This window comes from Natator depressus, chromosome 4 (genome assembly GCF_965152275.1).
Source record: "Natator depressus isolate rNatDep1 chromosome 4, rNatDep2.hap1, whole genome shotgun sequence".
Lineage (NCBI taxonomy): Eukaryota > Metazoa > Chordata > Testudines > Cheloniidae > Natator > Natator depressus.
In genome coordinates, this window is record NC_134237.1 from 116,840,051 (window position 1) to 116,853,323 (window position 13,273).

The following is a 13,273-nucleotide window of genomic DNA, read 5'->3' on the forward strand; positions in this document are numbered from 1 at the left end:
ATAACACAGATAGAAGGGGAAATGTAGTTGTATAGACATCACCCTTTCCTCTTTACTAATTATTTAATTGGGGACTAGAAAAGTAGTATTCTCCCAATCCCAGCAGTTTAAGGCCAGAAATCAGTCAGCATTGGCTGTGTATAACTTCATAGTAGGAGCAACTCTCTTCTCAGGTGCTTTGACCAGCAAAGAAATAGAGAGAGTCATCGCTGTCGTTAGGCTTCAGAATTAACACTCAACACAAGGGTCAATATAACTACACCATTATGCTAACAAATGAGGAGATGATGGGGCTCCGAAACACCTCAGCCAGACAAAGCCAGCTGCGCTGAGACAGACAGACAGCCTGAGGGGGAGGGATTGGAGAACACCTGTCTGCGCGCCGGCCCTCCAGGCCACCCGCGCCATTTTGCCCTGGGCTATATTGCGCAACACGGAGTGCGGTCTGCCGGGTCGCCCTCTGGGCGGAAGGATACGGGGCGGAGCCGCCGGCTCCGTCCGCCGGGGAGCTGAGTCCTGTTGCCGGGTGACGGAGCTGCCGGCCCTCCTCCCTCCCCGTGGCGCTGGGAGCCGCCGCCGGTTTACGTAACGCCTCCCAGGGCAGGTCCCAGCTCCGTCCCGCCCGCCTCACTCGGGGACGGCAGCAGCGGGACGGAGTCCGCCGCCGCCGCCTCCTCCGGCTGCTAGAGGCCCTCGGGCCCCGCTGTGCGCCTCCACCGCCACGGCAGGTAACTAGCCGCCAGCGGGCTCGGGTGGAGGGGCAGTTACAGGGCGGGCCGGCCTCAGGGGACCCGGGCGAGAAGGGGAAGGTAGGGCCCCCCGCTGAGGGCGAGGCTGGCGGGTCCGGTGTCCCGAGATGGTCCGGGTGGGCGGCGGGAAAGACCCGGGGCTGGCGAGGCCTGAGCCGGCTCGCTGCTCTTGGCGGGCCCGGATGGGAGCTGTGGGGGTGCCGGGCAGGTTCATGTCCTTCAGCGGCTCGGGCGGGGATTCCGGCGCAGGGCTCCCGGCTCCACGCTGCCCGGAGCCTGTCTGCAGGAGCGGGACCGGGAGGCCCCGCGCGCAAGGGGAGGGGCGGGAGGGGCTGGCGAGAGGCCGGTTAGGAGGGAGGGCTCGGGGGCGGGGCTGGGGGGCCCGTCCGGGGTTCCCTGGCCCGAGCGCGGACTCTGCCTGGGAGGTGACTCCTCCCCGGCCCTCGGCGTCTCCGGGGTCACCGTGGCAGGTACGCGGGGCTGGGCATGGGGCTCAGGGGAGGGGAGGACGGCCTGTCCCGGGGTCGGGAGCTTTGTGTAGGGGCCTCAAGCGTTGCCTCCCTCCGCTCTGATTTCCTCGGGCCCAGACTCTGGCAGGGGGCAGCGGCCATCCGTGCGCTTCCCTGGCCCGCGCCGCTGTCCCGATGTCATCTGGGTGTAGCGGGTAGAAACCTGGGATTTTGCCTCGGGAGGATTCAGCGCCCCAAGCTTTTGATTAAGATAAGCAGGCCCTGCCCGGCTTGTATGTGACGGCGGCCACCAGGCCCAGATCGTGAATAAATGGGGTTCACTCCGTGACCTTTTCTCCTGCGAGTTACTGTACAAGACGTAGGCGGCGGCTGGTGCTGCCCTATCGGGAGAAGCTGTCTGATCGGTCTAAACGCTTGTAATGAGGGCACGATGAAATACTCACTATCTAACGTACAATGTGTAAGGCTTGCGCTAAGAGCAGACTTGGTCGGACACTCAAGTGTGTCTTTCTTCCAACAGCATTGTCCTTTAGGGGCCTATTGAAGGAAAAGGCGGATAGAGGAGGTTGGGGCTGGGGGCTGCTGCTGTTTAAAGAGGAGGAGCTACGATGGCGGGAGATTGATGGGGAGTTATGTCCTATGGTAACTGAACTGTCCTCCATCTGGGCGGGCTCTAAAGTGCTGCAGCCTCTCACAGGCCATGGGCGGAGAGGCAGGGGTACAAGGTTTGGCGAAGGTTACGGCTGAATGCAGAAGTGGCACAAACTGACACTTCATTTCAGGAAAGTCGGCCTCGCTTCTATCTCCTCCCCAGTCTTTACTGTTTTAAAATCATGTATTTAATCTGCTTTTACTATCTCTTGTTTTAGTTAGTTTCAAATGCTCATTGTCTGTATCTGCACTCATTTGAAGGGGGCTGATTCTGCTCTTTTAATAAGGGCAAGCAAACTATCCTATCCTATGTTTTAATATTGTATGTTAAAGGATTTGGCCTACAGTTGGCAGAATTAAAGATTAAAGGTTACTGTCGTCGTGAGTGTGGTTTTTTTTTTTTAATACCAGAAAAGTGTTGTAGAGGCAACTTTTTCTGCCTTCGGTCTTGCATCATATTCTATACATTACTTTTATAAAGGGGTAGTATTACTGGTTGGGGACATTGGGGTGGACATTTCTAGGTGAAACTTGGCGTCAGATTATAGATATGTCAAAGCTTAACCCATCATGATTCCATGGACAGTTTTTTGTAAAATACATATTTCACTGAAGAATAGAAGTTTTGTGCTAATGTAGGAGAATCTGAAAATAGACAGTAGACTTAGTTTCTAGTCAAAATTGAGAAAAATTCTTTGTAATAAAATAAGGACGTCTGTCTTATCTTTTAAAATGACATGTAATCTAATAGTGTCCCTTGAAATTTTAAATGGTACCAATTTATGCACCTGCCACATGTTTGTGCTGTAAATAGAACAGACTGCTAACATAGTGTTGTACAGAAAAGGCAAATAAATAATGTGTAATATATGAAGTGAAAGATCCTTCAGGTAGAATGGAGGTGGTGAACAATTTTAATAAAATAACTGTGCAACACCGCCATGCATTTATAGAACACTTCACGTTGTCTGAGATCAAACATTAAAGTGAGAATCTGCAGACTTGAATTGCAGGGTAGGATTTCTGACTGCCTGTTGCTCATCAGCAGGTTGATGCCTAGAATCAGTGGAGGAGGAAGGGGTTTTTGGATGATGCAGTAGGAATGTTAAAGAACTATCCCTGCTTTGACAGGTTTCAGAGTAACAGCCGTGTTAGTCTGTATTCACAAAAAGAAGAGGAGTACTTGTGGCACCTTAGAGACGAACCAATTTATTTGAGCATAAGCTTTCGTGAGCTACAGATGCGTCCGATGAAGTGAGCTGTAGCTCATGAAAGCTTATGCTCAAATAAATTGGTTCGTCTCTAAGGTGCCACAAGTACTCCTATCCCTGCTTTGAGATCTGCTGGCTTGGTAGTCTGATCACCTCAAGAGAAGCAGCAGGAAATACAATATCCTTTCCCTCTTCATAAGAAGGAAATTCCAAGGATACATCATGAAGGGCAATGCACACAAGATAATTCTGATTTGGTCAGCATTGTCCTGCAGTGGTTTGCTCCGTGGCTTTAGTGGGAAGTGGGACAAAGGAAGGAAAATGATGCCACCAAGAGCAGCCATCCTACCATCTAATGCGCAGATTTGGATCTTTTTGGAATTTCATTGAGTTTTAAGGCGTATACTACAGGAGCGAGCTCTCTTCCCTTTTTTTAGAGCTTTAACTAGGATTTAGGTTTTGTCTACACTGGAAACTGAAAGACAAAACTTTTGTCATTCAGGCGTGTGGACCCCCTCCCCCACCCCAAACGACAGAATTTTTGCTGCCGAAAAGTGAAAGCGCCAGTGTAACCAGCGCTTCATCAGTCAGAGCGCTTTCCTGCCAACAAAGCTACTGCTGCTCATTGGGAGTGGAAGTTTTTTGTTGGTGGGAGAGCTCTCTCCTGCCAACAAACAGTGGCTACGCAATGTACCTTTTCGTGGCACGGCTGTAGCGGCATAGCTGGGTCGCTAAAAGGTGCGTAGTGTAGACAAAGCCTTACTAGTTTTGTCTCCCTTTCATTTAACAAAAGTAAAGGAGGGCATTGGGCTATAGTCCAGAATAGTGGGTGTTAAAAGGAATTGATATAGGGGTTAATTAACAGCTTTTAAAAGTATAAGAGCTGGCTGTAAACAAAACTCTTATTGAAAAATTTCTTAAGTGTTTGCAAGATACTTATTTGTAAAGTAGCTGTTTGCTCAGAACAGGGAGTGAAATTATCCTAGTTTACTTTTACTTAGTACCTGATTTTTTTTTTTTTTTTTTTAATACATGAAAGTTTACAGAAAAGATAAATTTTATAGTGGTCTAACAGAACAATATAATGTCCTTAAAACTGCCTCTGAGGGAAACGGTAACTATACTCATGGATGAATATCACTGTAATAGGAATAAATAAATGACCATGCAGAGTAAAGTGAAATGCACATTAAGAGTAGGAATAGGAAATATTCTAGTTATCCATACCACTTATGGAACTCGGAAAGCAAATTGCTTTCAGAAAATGTTTACTGTAGTCTCTCTACCATATTTCCTTTTGAACTGTTCAGTGGTGGTTGGAGCCACCATTTAGGTCAACAAAACAGTGTGTCTGGCCTAATAAATCATTTGCAAGTAGAGCTATTATCATAGACAAAAGTTAGACTTCTTGAAATTCCCCAGCAAGTCAAGAGGAAAGTAGACTTCACACATAAAATTGTAAAGATTTAAATGGATACTTAATTTCTGTGTTCAATTTCTTTTTTAATGTTAATTTATATTTAAATTGACAACAATTTGAGGAAAAATCTTATTTTCCTATATTCATCACATTTGTTAAGTGATGTGCAAATTGTTCTTTGGAAGAAATACCTAGTAACTGTAGGGTGGTTTGGTGAATGCCTCAGCTAGCAAGGTTATTCCTACAGTTACTGACTTTAAAGAGGATTTATGATCAATATTTTATTTTGAAGTTATGTTGCAGGAGATTTCACAAAAGTGGATTCAGCATATCAGCACTAGATGTTTAGGGGTTAAATGTGTGGTGTAGTGGTCCATCGTATATGTTGTGGTTTTGTTAAGCTAGCTTAAGCATTTTAGTCAGACAGCTCTTATTTCACGATAGCTAAAACTAGAAATCTGGCTTTTTTTAAAAGTTGTAGGAGGAGTCACAGAATTTACTATAAATACTCAACTTCAATCTATCAGTTATTTCTTAAATAATTTCAGGCAAAAATATCGGAATTTATGAATTTAAAAACTTCTTGAACTGTCTTCCAGAATTCTTACATTTTAATCTACAGTTAATATTCCAGCTTCTCTGCCTCCACTCTAGTATCTGCTTTGCTGAAGTCTTTGAAGGAAGAATGGTTTATTTGAAAGTAGGTAATTCACCCCATACACTGCTTAAGTTCTAACAACTGTAGTTAAACTATAGCCTGCTGAAGACTTAAATTGGTGCATAGGCCCTGTACACAACTGCTACAGTGTATTTCAACCTAAATGATATAGCATCATTTGAATTTTTGTCTTTTACATATTGGTCTACAACGTTAAGGGAGAAGCAGTCATTTCTTTCTTAATTGTGTAATGAGTATTTTTTTAATAAATATTTATGTTCCAGTAATGCCTACAACTTTATAGGCAGCATGCATATACACAGGAAGACTCAGCTCCTGTCCCAAGGAGCTTAATATCTAAGAAAACAAATAACATTGGAACCGAGATAAAATCTAACCATACACTTTTTATATACTTAATGTTTTATTCTCTCCAATTTATAACATTATACATGAAACAGTGTTGCCTATTAAGTAGAGTACTGGACTAAGACATGAGAGACCTCAGTTCTACTCCCTGCTGTCAATGGTCTGCTGGGTTTCCTTTGGCAAGTGATATCACCTCTGTACTTCCATTTCCCCATCTGTAAAATGGGGATATTGATACTGACTTACTTTGTAAAGCACTTTGAGAGCTACTGATGAAAAGTACTGTATAAGAGTCGGGTATTATATTACATGTTGTTAGTTGGCCAGTTTCTTGTAGGTTTCATGGAAGAAGTTGCTCTTGTCAGGGGGTTTTGAAGGAGAGGGTAATAGCCTTACCTACTGGTTTAGGGAAAGTGTTCTGTGTGTATAAACCATGGAAGGTGGTGTGAAAATGTGTGAGAGATGGATCAGTGGGCAACAGGAGACTGGAGAAGAGGAGGCTGTTTATATAATGCTTTACAATTTTGATGTCAAAACACTATAGAAATGTAATGTGAAGCATACAGGGAACCAGTCAAAACTTATGAGCATACCTCTGCATGTGAATTTTTTTAATATGTTAGCTAATCACTTTAATAGTAAAGTGATGAAACTGACTTAGCAGGTTAAGGTTTTAAGCTGTTGTGTGTGTACTTTTTTTGGTTTAAGAACACCTAAACTACCTTTATTGGTACTTCAGCTAGCCTTTTGGCTAGAAATCAGCAAATGGATCAAAAGTAGTTATTGTCATTTAATGAGGAACTAATTCCAGTGATCTCTTGTGACATTATAAATTGTCATCAGTTGCTTGAAATAGAGAAATTTTGAAATCTATAGGAATGGAGTAGTTAAAATGTATGGTATGTAAATAAGAATTCTAATGCTTTGAAGTGTTTTGTGGCTTTATTAGTTTAGTATTTTGGGATGTGTTTAGGATCCAGACCTTGAAGAGAATTTTTTCTTAGTCTTCCCTGATACAACTGAAGATCACAAAGTAAGCTTGTTGCATTAGAACCACATTGTTCATTGGTGTTTTCAGCATGAGATACCATTAACCTCCTAACTTGTAGACTATTTACACTAGAACAGTGTTTTTCAAAGTGTGGGTTGTGACCCAGTACTGGCATATAAGGCGCTGGGCGCTCTGGTCAGCACCGCTGACTGGGATGTTAAAAGTCCCTTTGGTGGTGCTGCCCAGCTAAGGTAGGCTAGTGCCTACTTTTTCCAACACTGTGCTGTGCCGGAAGTGGCCAGCAGTGAGTCCGGCTTCTAGGCAGGGGGGCCACGGGGCTCCACGCGCTGCCCTTGCCCCCAGCACCAGCTCCGCGCACTCATTGGCTGATGGGAGGGAGGGGCAGTGCCTGCTGGTGAGAGTCGTGCGAAGCCGCTTGCGTGTCTCCGTCTAGGAGCTGGACCTGCTGCTGGCCGCTTCCAGGGCGCGGTGCCAGGACAGGTAGGAAGCCTGCTCTGCACCCTGGCTGCACTGCTGGCTGGGAACCGTTGGAGGTAAGTCTGTGCCCCATCCTTGCCACAGCCCTGAGCCCCACCAAACCTGGAACCCCTTCCTGCACCCCAAACCCCTCATCCCTGGGCCCACCCCGGAGCCCCCCCCACACCCTGCACCCCAAACCCCTCATTCCTGGCACCACCCCAGAGCCTGCACCCCCAGCCCAGAGCCCCCTTCCACACCCTGAACCCCTCATTCCTGGCCCCATCCCGCAGCCCTCACCCCCAAACCCCTCATCCCCAGCTCCGTTGGGTCACGGGCATCAACAATTTTCTTCAACTAGGTCACCAGAAAAAAAGTTTGGAAATCACTGCACTAGAAGCATCCCACCCAATTATGTACAGCCATAATTGGGTGTTAGATCTGAAAGGCTGCATGGTTGGGTGGAAGTATATCATTGCTAGCCCAAATAAATTTTGTTTTAGAGTACTGAAAAAATTGCACCCAGTTCCCTGTGATTTATATAGTAGTGTACTGTAAAAATCTTTTATTGTAAACTTTTCTGGGTGACCTCATGATGCTGCTTGAGGATTTGGAGTTTGTCACCTAATTAGCTGAAAGTTGCTCTTGAATGACTTCCCATTCCCCTTTTTTCTTCTCTGTCCAGTCTTCTGGAGTAGAGCAAGTTCATTTTGCTCCTTATTTGGTTGTAATATTAGACAGTATAAATAAGATTATAAAGTGCTTGATCTTATTGCAGCATGTCTAACTGCTTTGCTGAAAATTATACTGAGTTGTGTGGCTAACATGGGCGTGTTGGTCTACACTTCAAAAATTAGATCAACCTAGGTGTGGTGTTCAGGGCTCTGAAAAATTTTGCACCCTGAGCCCTGTAGTTAGGTTGACCAAACCCCCTAGGCAGATGCAGCTATGTGGACTGAATAATTCTTCAGTCAGCCTACCTACCACCTCTCAGAGCGGTGGATTAATAACATTGACAGAAAAACCCCTTCCGTCAAAGTAGGAAGCATCTACAGCTATGGTGCCAGAGAAACACAGCTGAGTGCTATAGCTGTGGTGCTGTAGCATGGCCATACCTATGCTCTACTGCTGGTGAAGTTGCCTAGAGCAGTAGTCTCCAAACTTTTTGGCTCATGCACCCCCAGGATGAAGACCAGAAGACCAGCCGCAGGTGCGCCGCTGGAGGGGAACACCAGCCGTGGACGTGCAGAGCTGCTGCTGAAGAAACAAAACGGCTGAGTGCCATCCAGCAGCGCTCCTGTTGCTGCGCACCCCCTAAGATCATTTCGTGTACCACCTGGGATCATCTTGCGCACCCCAGTTTGAAGACCACTGGCCTAGAGTATCCTGATCAACTGAGTTCAGTTAAATGATCATTTAAAGGGGCAGCATAGTTATTTTAATTCATTGTCACTTGAAAATGTTAATTTCCAGTTCAATACTTGAGTGGAAGCCCTGCTTTTGTCAACTGTATATGGCAAGCAGGATAATCTTACTATAAGCCTGAGGGGGCATGTGTGGGCAGTGACTGCAACATAAGACCAGCGTTTGAACTCCGGCTCAAGGCTTATACCCCTTTCCGTCAACACACAAAGTGTGCTAACCCAGGGTTTGGACCCAGGACCCCATGGGGGTGGATGGTCCAAGCCAGAGTCAAGATGGAACCCAGGGTTCAAGCCCTCTTGCTTGGAAGTATAGATGCAGTCCTACTGGATTCATGCTCTGGGAGTCTGCCAAAATTATTCCACAATGCCTCGGGCTGACTTTCTTTGTCTTCTGGACAGTCATGTTTTGTGGACAGTCAAATTTTCCTATGCTGCGCCTTGAAGAAAGGGCCATTTTGGGGAGGGCACAGGGAAGTCTGGGTTATGGATGGTTGGACTCGGGCCTACTTAATGCAGCGTAGATGCTAGAGCCCCAGACTGGGACCTGGGATTACAGATGAGTGTAGACGCTCAAGCCCTCGGTTAACGAACTCAGGGTCTGCTAACCCTGGGCTTATGTTGGTATGCTTATGTAGGTATGCCCAGAAAAACTTAAAAGTTCTAATTTTTAGTAATGTGGTTCAGTAGCTGTGACTTACATACCTTATTTTAAGAACAGAAGTATTTTTCTTGAGGGATGTAGACCTGCCATTTTTGCCACTGTTGTCGTCATTTGGTGAAGCGATATGTAAATGCTTAGCATGTTAATGAAATGCTAAGAATGCACAGTTAAAATACAATTGGCAATGGGAGAGACAAGGTGGATGAGGTAATATTTTATTAGATCTACTTCGGTTGATGGACGAGACAAACTTTTGAGCTTCACAGAGCTTTTTTTCAGGTCTGGAAAAAATAACCAGTGTGTGTCAGCTAAAAACAAGGTGGGCTAGATTAAGGATAAGGGCTTGACAGATATTACAAGAAACCACTTAAAATGAAGTGAGCAATTAATACTTTTATAGTCATAGGACAAAGAACGGTTAGTAGGTCATAAATTGTTGTTATGAGGCATATAGCCAGTATCCCGTACTTTTGAGGCCATGATTTTTAGTCTTTCAGAGTTATGAATTTAAGTTCCTAGGTTTGTCTTCTGAAGGTGGTGTGATGGTTTCCTTTTGAGGAAGAAGAGTGAAAGGTCAGATATGGAGTGGCCACATTGTGAAAAGTGTTCTGCAGTGGAAGTTATATCTGTGTAACACTAAGTGGTATAACTTAGGCCTTCTCTACACTGCTACTTTACAGCACTGCAACTTTCTCGCTCAGGGGTGTGAAAAAACATCCCCCTGAACACTGCAAATTTCAGCATTGTAAAGTGGCAGTGTAGACAGTGCACCAGTGCTGAGAGCTACTACCCTTGTGAGGGTGGGGTTTTGTTTTTATTTTGTTTTTATTTTTTACGGTGCTGTTGCCGCGACTACACAGGCAGCACTTTAACATTGCTGGTGAAGACATACCCTTATACTGGCATAGTTCTGCTGCTAATTTCCCTGTGTAGGGAAGCCCTGTGATTCCTCTCTTAAATGAGGAATGAAATAGATAAGTGTTGACATTTATATTATCATCACTGGACATCTGAGTTAACACTTAAATGATCTAACTAGGATGAATCGGGCAGTTTCCACCTTTCACAGCTGATCTTCAGACACTCAGGGCATGGCTACACTCTAAACTTCAAAGCACTGCCGTGGGAGCACTCCTGCGGCAGCGCTTTGAAGTGCAAGTGTGGTCGTGCGCCAGTGCTGGGAGAGAGCTCTCCCAGCGCTCCTGGTACTCCACCTCCACGAGGGGATTAGCGAAGAGCGCTGGGAGCATGGCTCCCAGCGCTGGGCCACTGTTTACACTGGCGTTTTACAGTGCTGTAACTTGCTGTGCTCTGGGGGGGGGGGGGTGTTTTCACACCCCTGAGCGAGAAAGTTGCAGCGCTGTAAAGTGCCAATGTAGCCATAGCCACATATCTATTCAGGGGACACCATCATAGGGCCTAATCACATCAGCCATGCTATCAGAGGCTTGTTCACCTGCACATCTACCAATGTGATATGTCATCATGTGCCTGCAGTGCCCCTCTGCCATGTACATTGGCCAAACTGGACAGTCTCTACATAAAAGAATAAATGGACACAAATCAGAATTATAGTCAAGTCAAGAATTATAACATTCAAAAACCAGTCAGAGAGCACTTCAGTCTCTTTGGTCACTCGATTACAGACCTAAAAGTGGCAGTTCTTCAACAAAAACACTTCAAAAACAGACTCCAATGAGAGACTGCTGAATTGGAATTAATTTGCAAACTGGATACAATTAACTTAGGCCTGAATAAACATGGGGAAATAGTTTTATTTTGTGTAATGACCCATCCACTCCCAATGTTTATTCTCCCCCCCCCTCCCCACTGTTCCTCAGACATTCTTGTCAACTGCTTGAAATGACCCACCTTGATTATCACTACAAAAGGTGTCCCCCCCCCCCCCCCCCGCTGGTAATAGCTCACTTTACCTGATCACTCTGGTTACAGTGTGTATGGTAACACCCATTGTTTCATGTTCTCTGTGTACGTAAATCTCCCCACTGTATTTTCCACTGAATGCATCCGATGAAGTGAGCTGTAGCTCACGAAAGCTTATGCTCAAATAAATTTGTCAGTCTCTAAGGTGCCACAAGTATTCCTGTGTTCGCAAAAAAAAAGACTAACAAGGCTGCTACTCTGAAACCTGCCATAGCCTCAGACTCACATAAAAAGATGTCTATCAGTTACAGGTGGTTGACACTTAGGGCTAGTCGACACTGGCAATGCTAAAGCGCTGCCGTGACAGCGCTTTAACGTGGCTTGTGTGGTCGCGGCAGAGCCCTGGGAGAGAGTTCTCCCAGTGCTCTAAAAAACCACCTTCACAAAGGACGTAGGTACCAGTGCTGGTGCACTGTCTACACTGGTGCTTTACAGCGCTGAAACTTGCACTCAGGGGCGTGTTTTTTTCACACCACTGAGCGAGAAAGTTGCGGCGCTGTAAATTGCCAGGGTAGACAGGTCCTTAAATTCCACCTCTCTTCCTCCTATCCCCACCAGTTGTAACAACTGGAGTTTTTTTTTTTTTTTTTTAAAGCTGAGATTATGGAAAACAAGTTATCAGCAGTTTGAGAGAGATGGCAGTATGTTGTAACAGTCATGGATTTGGAGCAATCAAATTTTTGAATTGCTCCGCTCCAGCACTGGCACCAACAGTGACTGCTCCAGCTCCACTCCGACTCCGTGCTCCGACTCAAATTAATTTTTAACTAAATAAAAAAGTGCATACTGTAATTTTGAAAAAAAAATTTTTATTCAGCCTTTTAATACAATTTAATGTCATCAACAATGATACAAACTAGAGTCTTTCATAATTCATTCTGTAAAAAATTATTGCAGCAATCAAGTAGTCTTTCATTGCCTGCTGCAAATCATTTAAAATTAACTTTAAAGCCAAAAAAAGTCGCTCTACACTAGTTTGAGTTGTTGGCATGCTCGAAGCAATTCTACAGGCAGCCTGAATGTGGTGTGGGTAGCTGTGAATGGCCTCAAAAACAGACTTGACTTTTAGCCTACCAGTAGACTCCATCGCTTCACAATCTTTCCGAAAGTGTCTCTCAAATTAATGCTTCATTACAATTACGAATCGCAGAAACTCGCCGGCGTATGTCTTGTTTATCCAATTCCTTTTCGAGGGCATCATCTTCTGAAGAATTGGTGCTTGAATTATCTCCATTTCTCTGTGATGGTTGAAGACGTCTCAGGGATGAAAGCTCGAACAAGTTCAGAGTGGAGGCGGAAGTTTGAGAACAGCCTGCTATTTCTGAAGGATCTGAACTTTCTGAAACCGCAAATTCAATTGTTGATTACTTTTGTTGTGTTTCATTTTCTTCAACCTCTTTCGCTGAGTTCAAACGTAGCAACAGATATTGTTTTTCGAGTCGTCATGCAATATCAAGGAGTTCTTCCTTTGCCTTTGGTATTTCCCTTGAGGTAAGAAGAATCCGATACCATGGGTCAACATAAACTCCAGCAAGGAAATTAATATTGTCAAAAAGCTTCTCTTCGCGTTTCTGCATGGAGGTTAGAATTCCTTCTGCAATATGTCCACCATTTTCTTGCAAGAATTTTGACAGTTTTCGCCATTCCTTCATTAAAACTCCTGGGGTTACATCTACAGCTTGAAGATTCACGGTTGTTTGGTTTGGCTTTGCCAGGAAGTCTTGCAGGTTCTTCACTTCGTCCAATTCAGCTTTTGTTAACTTGATTTCTCTTGTTCCAGCAGCAGCCACTTGTTCACAGTAAGATTGAAAAATGAGAAGCCAATTAGTCATCGCAAATGTTGAACCCCAGCGAGTCACAGTATCCAGTGATTGAGTTACCCCATGTAGATAATGCAGAACATTTCGAATACTTGGGGTTCATAGTTTGACAATGACTTGTCGAATTTTTGCCAGAAATTTTTGTTCTTTGTTCAGTCCATCCCAGATTGCCAGCTGAAGCAATAGAGCAAACAACAGGTTCTATCATCTTGTATAATGTTTCCAGCCTGATGAAGGAAAAAAACATTTCCGAAAATTTGCTCTCTTTACTAAGAGGACTGTGCTTGCAATTTGAATCCGCTTTCTTGTTAAAGTTTATTTCCAGCGTTCTGTCATACATCATCATTCAAATAAAAATTATTTAAAGTACAGGCATCGTGAACTGGGGGGACTGGACCAATTTTATTTAATATTTTTTAAATCTTTGA

General features: G+C 44.7%; 1 protein-coding gene across 2 annotated transcripts in view; it reads left to right on the top strand.

The window, feature by feature from the left end:
* Positions 1-571: 571 nt before the first annotated feature.
* The window catches only part of KIAA0232 (KIAA0232 ortholog), a 106,274-nt gene continuing 93,572 nt past the window's right edge, over positions 572-13,273 (top strand). Inside the window, exon 1 of one of the 2 annotated variants that reach the window (XM_074951727.1) lies at positions 572-728. The gene's annotated coding sequence lies outside the window, so the exon portion shown is untranslated. Of the gene's footprint in view, positions 729-1,170; positions 1,220-13,273 lie in introns of those variants that run through there. The other variant, XM_074951729.1, reaches the window with a different exon arrangement.